This window comes from Myripristis murdjan, chromosome 15 (assembly GCF_902150065.1).
Source record: "Myripristis murdjan chromosome 15, fMyrMur1.1, whole genome shotgun sequence".
Taxonomy (NCBI): domain Eukaryota; kingdom Metazoa; phylum Chordata; class Actinopteri; order Holocentriformes; family Holocentridae; genus Myripristis; species Myripristis murdjan.
In genome coordinates this window covers 20,019,527-20,027,623 of record NC_043994.1, presented here as the reverse complement: position 1 = coordinate 20,027,623, position 8,097 = coordinate 20,019,527, and positions in this window count along the sequence as shown.

The following is an 8,097-nucleotide window of genomic DNA, read 5'->3' as shown; positions in this document are numbered from 1 at the left end:
TTTGTGCCGCCTAATAGTGAGTTTTTACATTTTTATCTCCTATATCATGCAATAGGATATGACATGACATACATCAGATGTTATGTCCTGTATCATCCCTACAAGGAGGTTATAGTTTTACTCTGACATGTACCTCAGGTTTGTTGTAGGTCCCCCTTTTTCCTACTTTTTTCACTGCTCCTCTGGAATGATGGACAAGCTGATGTAATTTAATGTGGTAGCTTTGGGGAGTGCTGCTAAGCCACAGCAGCCTCTTCCATTTTACATGCTTTTCACAGCTCTCTATTATAAGCCTAAGAACAAGAAGTGGATGCATGAATACCCCCATGATGATCACACAGCATGTTAAACTGAATGACCAGAATGTACATGTGAAAAGTCTCAGAACCCATACAATAACTGGATAGTAAAATGTTAAATTTAATATAAGCTAGGTAGAGTATTTCTTTTCAAGGTTTAGACCAGGCTGGGGTGGGTTAAAGGTTGAGCGTGGCCATTCATGTCTGTGCTTCCAATTGCTTTTGCACTTGGAGGAAGAGGACTATAGTTCAAGCTTTGATGCATCCAGTCTCGCAGGGTGAAGGAGAGTCCTGCAGTGCAGTTAGGGTGCAGTAAAGTTTAAGAGCTACTGTGCAAAATTGTGCTATCTGCAGAGATCGATGAAAGGACCTTGTTGTTTAAATGTGCAGTGTGCAAAGAGTTCTGTTTTCCTGGCTTTTATGGCTGTGTTACAGTGAATGAATGCAATTTTCTGAATTTGTTACACTGTTCACGCTGTTCTGTTATTTGCCTCTACCTGCTTTGTCATCATATCCACATTATGACTATCTTATAAAAACACCAACAGTCAACCTTATAATGCTGCCCAGTCAAAGATGCTGTGATATTTGATTTTGTTTGTATCTCCCAGCTCTAGCTGATAGTGACTAACTTCATGGTCATTCATTTAACAAATTCAAATCTCAGCTGATGCATCATGTTTCAAATACTGTCTCATGTTCGTATTATGCACAATCTGTCTAGTCCATCTGCCAATGTACCAGTGCCAGTCAGAAAAATTTTTGCCCATGCAAAATAATGTGCAGATTGGAGCACTTCTATGTGAGAGCTTGGGAAAAGTTTTATAATTCTAAATGGCCGAGGAGCAGCTTAGACAGAAATTAAACCAGCATGTGCAATAGATTTTCATTAATTGTAGGGATTTGAGGAAAGAAGAATGATTAGAAAAAAAATTGATCTCTGCTTCCTATTATTATTATTATTATTATTCTTCATTTTTCTCTTGAGTCGTCAGGGACATTTGAAAATCTGAATTTGAATGCTCAATGAATTCTTATGTCTCCCCTCCGGTTTGGGCAGTGCACTCATCAACTTTATTCAAATAGTTTTATGGAACAAAACATGCACAGAGTGACAGTTTGACTCCAGCACAAAACAAATTATGCCTCACTCTCTGTTTGAATGTCTTCACCACACAATTTGAATCCTCAAAAGGTCATGGATTAGTTATAATGTGGGAGGTTCAAAGGTACTATACACAAAATGTCATGGAGATTCAATTAACTGAGAGAGCAAGAGTAATAAATATATTTTGCACAAAACCTAAAAAGGCATTAAAACTGGCATGGCCATAATGACAATACCAACCTGATCTCACAGAAATCCGTGAAATGAGCACGACCTCTTAACAACGCATTGCGTGCTCCTGGCACATAACCTGTTATAATTACGTGTGGCCACCACAGAAACAGTGTCCACTGAAAGTCTATTAGGATCCGTGTCGTGTGGTCACCACGCAAACAGCGTCCACTGAAAGTCAATTAGGATCCGTGTCGTATGGCCACCACGCAAACACTGTCCACTGAAAGTCAATTTCATGTGGGTGGTAGTTCATAGATCCTGGAAGTGCAAATTTAATCAAAATAAAATAATAAAATAAAAAATAAAAAATCGCCAGTTTTCTAGACTAGGCCTACCATACTGACCCGCATAAAAGACGACCCTGATTTTAAGATGACCCCTCTTTTTCAAGACCATTTTTTGGAAAATAGGCTACTTTTTATATGGACAAAATCTTGTTTGAATGAAAAAGCCACCGGCCTGCATCAGGCGGGTCGGCCGCGGCACCGGCTGGTACCGCGCCCACCCGGTCAGGTCTGCCGGATCTGACAGGTGAGTGGTCAGTGCCGCGGTCGGCCCGCCTGGTGCCATGGCCGGTAGGAGTAGTAACATGGAAGGGCGCAAGCCAGTAATTTCGCCTAGGGCGGCAACACAGGCAGAACCGCCACTGTATAGTTTATAATGTCTAATATTTTCATATTTTTCTAGTCCACAAAAATCACATTTTAAGCCATTTTGAAATCAATGAATGAAATTTTATTTTAATCTGAAAAACACCGGCGTTACCAAGGCAACGCGCTTCATGCTACCTGATGACTCCCGGCTTCTCGGCTTCAAAGACGTCACGCCGTGGGTGGTGGTTCATAGATCCCGGAAGTGCAAATTTAATCGGTATTCTGAAAAAAAGGTCTGATTATTAGCCATAACGTTGTAACCACCCAAGGCAGACTTACCACGAGCTATGAGGTTGTGTAACCATGGCATGTGTCCACAAGTCCCATATAATATCAACTTTATTTTAAGAAGAAACACGTTTTATTTGCGATATCATATCACGGAGAAGCACTACATTACCCATAATCCTAGTGTTTATCAGCGACGTGTCTGATTTGACAGCTTTCATCAATAAAGTCAATAAAATCTAATAAAGTGCATGAAAGTTGATAATATGCTGATATGTTACGCCATTGAACACAACCCTTTCAGTCAGCGAAACAGAGCGGGTGGAAAAACGTGGAAACACGTCAAAAATAGCACTAAAGATTTATATATAGGCTATATATATATATTTTTTTCATAACACATCTTTACTCGTGGTATAAACATAGGCTACATGTTAAGGTTATGCTTTTGCTGTTGAAAAACTACCGTATGTATGGTTTTTAAACCTAAATTCACAATGTTTATCCTAACCCGGTAGAGGGGTACCAGAACTACAATTCGTGCAGAGTTGCAACACACAGTGGTGTCCTGCGCCATAGCTTTTGTAGTTCTAACATGTTATGTCTATTATATGAAGTTGTGATCACTAATTTTGCAATCTTAATCAAAGTTTTTGGGTGTGGGAAGAACGCCTGAATGGTCAGATTTTAATTTTTTTTTTTTTAAGATAGTGAAATCATGGTTTTTCCATGTTTTGACACTAGTCGGTGGCGCCCCCTATTGGTTTGGCATCGGACATGATAGTAGAGGTCAAGAGCTTTCCAAAAATGTTGACCCCATGTCTGTGCCATTTTTTGTTGCTGCACTGTAAGCCTTTAAAAGTGTCTCAGGTGGCCATATTAAGTTAATGGGAAAATCTGAAATATGAAACATTGAGTATTTTATGGGGGAAAAAAGCTTTGAAATGGTCCAAATTGAAAAGTATGACTGTGTATATGACTAACATCAATATTCTAAATACATTTGGCCATTACATACCCCCTTAAAGAAGTTTGACTGATTTTATCAAGCTTGGCCCTAAAAGAGGTCTGCAGATGTACACCTGAGACAGCCTTGGCTTGGAGCAAGATGAAAATCAAACTTTGTCATAAAACAACAATGAAGACATCGTTTGAAAGGTCTTGACCTATGGAGTAACATATCTCAGTGTGAGACCAGTGGGCAGTTCCTGCTCCCCATGAGTGCCCTTTGAACCTTGCCCCTGTGACACTTTTAAAGGCTTACAGTGCAGCAACAAAATATGATACAGACATGGGGTCCATTCAGGCGTTCTTCCCACACCCAAAAACTTTGATTAAGATTGCAAAATTAGTGATCACAACTTCATATAATAGACATAACATGTTAGAACTACAAAAGCTATGGCGCAGGACACCACTGTGTGTTGCAACTCTGCACGAATTGTAGTTCTGGTACCCCTCTACCGGGTTAGGATAAACATTGTGAATTTAGGTTTAAAAACCATACATACGGTAGTTTTTCAACAGCAAAAGCATAACCTTAACATGTAGCCTATGTTTATACCACGAGTAAAGATGTGTTATGAAAAAAATATATATATATAGCCTATATATAAATCTTTAGTGCTATTTTTGACGTGTTTCCACGTTTTTCCACCCGCTCTGTTTCGCTGACTGAAAGGGTTGTGTTCAATGGCGTAACATATCAGCATATTATCAACTTTCATGCACTTTATTAGATTTTATTGACTTTATTGATGAAAGCTGTCAAATCAGACACGTCGCTGATAAACACTAGGATTATGGGTAATGTAGTGCTTCTCCGTGATATGATATCGCAAATAAAACGTGTTTCTTCTTAAAATAAAGTTGATATTATATGGGACTTGTGGACACATGCCATGGTTACACAACCTCATAGCTCGTGGTAAGTCTGCCTTGGGTGGTTACAACGTTATGGCTAATAATCAGACCTTTTTTTCAGAATACCGATTAAATTTGCACTTCCGGGATCTATGAACCACCACCCACGGCGTGACGTCTTTGAAGCCGAGAAGCCGGGAGTCATCAGGTAGCATGAAGCGCGTTGCCTTGGTAACGCCGGTGTTTTTCAGATTAAAATAAAATTTCATTCATTGATTTCAAAATGGCTTAAAATGTGATTTTTGTGGACTAGAAAAATATGAAAATATTAGACATTATAAACTATACAGTGGCGGTTCTGCCTGTGTTGCCGCCCTAGGCGAAATTACTGGCTTGCGCCCTTCCATGTTACTACTCCTACCGGCCATGGCACCAGGCGGGCCGACCGCGGCACTGACCACTCACCTGTCAGATCCGGCAGACCTGACCGGGTGGGCGCGGTACCAGCCGGTACCACGGCCGACCCGCCTGATGCAGGCCGGTGGCTTTTTCATTCAAACAAGATTTTGTCCATATAAAAAGTAGCCTATTTTCCAAAAAATGGTCTTGAAAAAGAGGGGTCATCTTAAAATCAGGGTCGTCTTTTATGCGGGTCAGTATGGTAGGCCTAGTCTAGAAAACTGGCGATTTTTTATTTTTTATTTTATTATTTTATTTTGATTAAATTTGCACTTCCGGGATCTATGAACTACCACCCACATGAAATTGACTTTCAGTGGACAGTGTTTGCGTGGTGGCCATACGACACGGATCCTAATTGACTTTCAGTGGACGCTGTTTGCGTGGTGACCACACGACACAGATCCCAATAGACTTTCAGTGGACACTGTTTCTGTGGTGGCCACACGTAATTATAACAGGTTATGTGCCAGGAGCACGCAATGCGTTGTTAAGAGGTCGTGCTCATTTCACGGATTTCTGTGAGATCAGGTTGGACAATACATATATGCATTTTTTTCCCTTCAAGGAACCAGAGGGGAAATTATTTCAAGTCATACAGATCTGTGTAATTTCTTTAATTTTTAAATTGCTTGCCAAATAGCTTCCTGGAATAAAGCACAATATCAAGATAATGTTATCAATAAGTATGCTCATGGATTAGATTTTGGCAAAATTGAATTAAAAATTGTTTTTCCACAGAAAATGTTAAATGATCTTGGAATTTTCTGGGAGGGTTGTTGCAACATACACCCAATGAATTACCCACACATGACAACTTTTCACAGAGAAAGTGAAAAAGGAAGTGATCGCACTTGGTCTGCATTTCCTGCAGGAGCAGAGTGAGAGTTTCTCATCAAGAGAAAGTCAGAATCACACACCCTGAGCACGCTGACACCAAAACCTGACATTTACCATCAGATTTTAAAATCTGACATTTTTTCTCCTGTTAAAGGCCACTGTATGTAGCTGTGAATATTACCTGAGAATATTTTGACAAGATGTCAAATTCTCTACATTTGGCAAATTGACCTTGAGAACAAGAAAAAATATTTATTAAAAAAAAATTTTCCTGTAAAAAAGGAGGCTGATGAACACAGAATGCTTCTTCATCCAGATGTCCATGCTTCTATGAAGAAATTAATGACAAGGAAACTACTGCTCTGTCATTTTGGGGTCCATTTAAGTATGCTGTTTGGTAATGCCTATTGTACATTTAACTGCCTTTGAAATACTGAAGTGCACTTAGCATCACAGAAAGCTTCAGCTTTTTCAAGCGTCTGCATGTGGAATATTCAACTACTACAGGCATCTTTTCAGAGCGGGTTCAGATACAGATACAGATATGGATATACTTTGTTGTTCTTTCATCATACAAGAGCGGTACACAACTACTGTTTCACAAACTATTTATCAATGGGATAATAATTGAGGCTAATAAAATGGGTGTTGTCTGCCATGCTCAAATTGATACTCTACTTGTGCATATTTTGCACTAAAATGCACACATCTGTTTTCCTATGGATATGTTGAAGTAGATGTAGAGAAGAGGCAGCAGAGACATGGGAGTGTAGCCACAGAAAGGTGAGGCAGAATACACTGGCAGAATTGAACTGGAGTGTGCTGCTTAAACACTTTAAGCTGTGCCCATATAGGAAATCTTCGCTGGTAGTAGCAAAAATTATTGCTCAAACTCAGGTAAGGTAGGTTGTCAAATACACCGAAACTCAGAAACTTGAATTCTAGACTGACATGATATGAAGCCACTTTGTGCCTCATTTTTCAGATTCTACCCTGTAACTGAGGCTCCCATTGAGATTTAGTACCCAACTATAATTTTAGAATAAAGTGTGAGCAGAATATGACATCATGCAAAGACACGCATATCGATGCCTGTTTACTTTCAACACCCCATCCAGCTCCTTCACCTTGGTTAACCTTTCAGCATCCCCTGAGTGGCTTTTATCAGGTTTAACAACAATGAATTTTGCCCCGAGGAACAATGTTCACAGAGCAAAACAGATCCTTGGGTGACATCGCTCACACCTCCTGTCTCACATGAAAGCCAGCAGCGTACAGTTCCAGTTAAAAGGTGCCCAGTGTAGGCTGCGACCACTGGTGGCACTATAGAGCACCCTAGGAAAACCAGGTCCCTGTATTTACATAATGGAAATCCAAATTGGGCATGTTGGGGTATGTAAGGGGTAATTGCAGAGGCAAACCACATTGTGTGTTAAAACTGTTTAACACACACTTATGAGTTGATTATCCCACTTATACATGGTCATTTGCCAACAATATAAAGGAAAGAGTAGAAAACCATACAAAAACTTCCACCTGTGTGTTTTCCTTCCCTGTTGTTTGTTTATCATGTTGACAACTCAGCTGTGCTTCCTGTTGTTGATAACGGGTAAATTTTGACAGCTGTGATTTTTAATGTTTCTATGGTGACAAGTGAGCTGAGCTATGTGTGCTATACACAATTTTACTGCACACCTGCCAGCCAATCAGAGAGGAATATTCACCCAGACCACGGTAACAGAAGTAAAAACTTGGTCATATGGTTACAGAATAAACTCTCATTTAAAGCTCATGTTCTTGAACCATAGAAATTGAATGAGTAGAACCGGTGTGGGCTTTTGTCTCAGGTAAAACAGAATGATTCACCTTTCCATGGCAACAGTCGGCAGAAGAAACTATCAGAAAGTGAAATGTTCTCCGCTCAGAGGCTTTGCAGGGGAATTTATATATCTGTTCTCTTTTAAGGCACAAATCATGGATATATATTGTGGATATATTATGAAATGATTACTCTCGAGACCCCTCACATACTGAGCTCAGGGAGGTCGGCTTTTAGCTTCTTTGCCCCAGACAAATAGAAGAAATTGCAGCAGCTGTTAAGAGTAAACAAACTTGTGTGTTTGAACTGGTGGAGAACGTGTCTAGGAGGGAATCTTGTTCCTTATCCTGTTTTGCCTGATTAACCTCTGATTTTATTGTTGTCATTTTTCTATCAGTAAAGCCTGTTGTTATTGTTATTTTTTTCCTATCTGCACAAAGCCATTTGCATTCCTCGGCACACTTGTAAAAGAGGGCATCTGTGCTCAAATAAATGATTGAATGAAGCAGGCCATGAGCACAGGAGTGACACATCACACATGCACATGTAAATGATCCAAACTTTCAAAATATTGCAAAATAAGGCTTTGAAAAT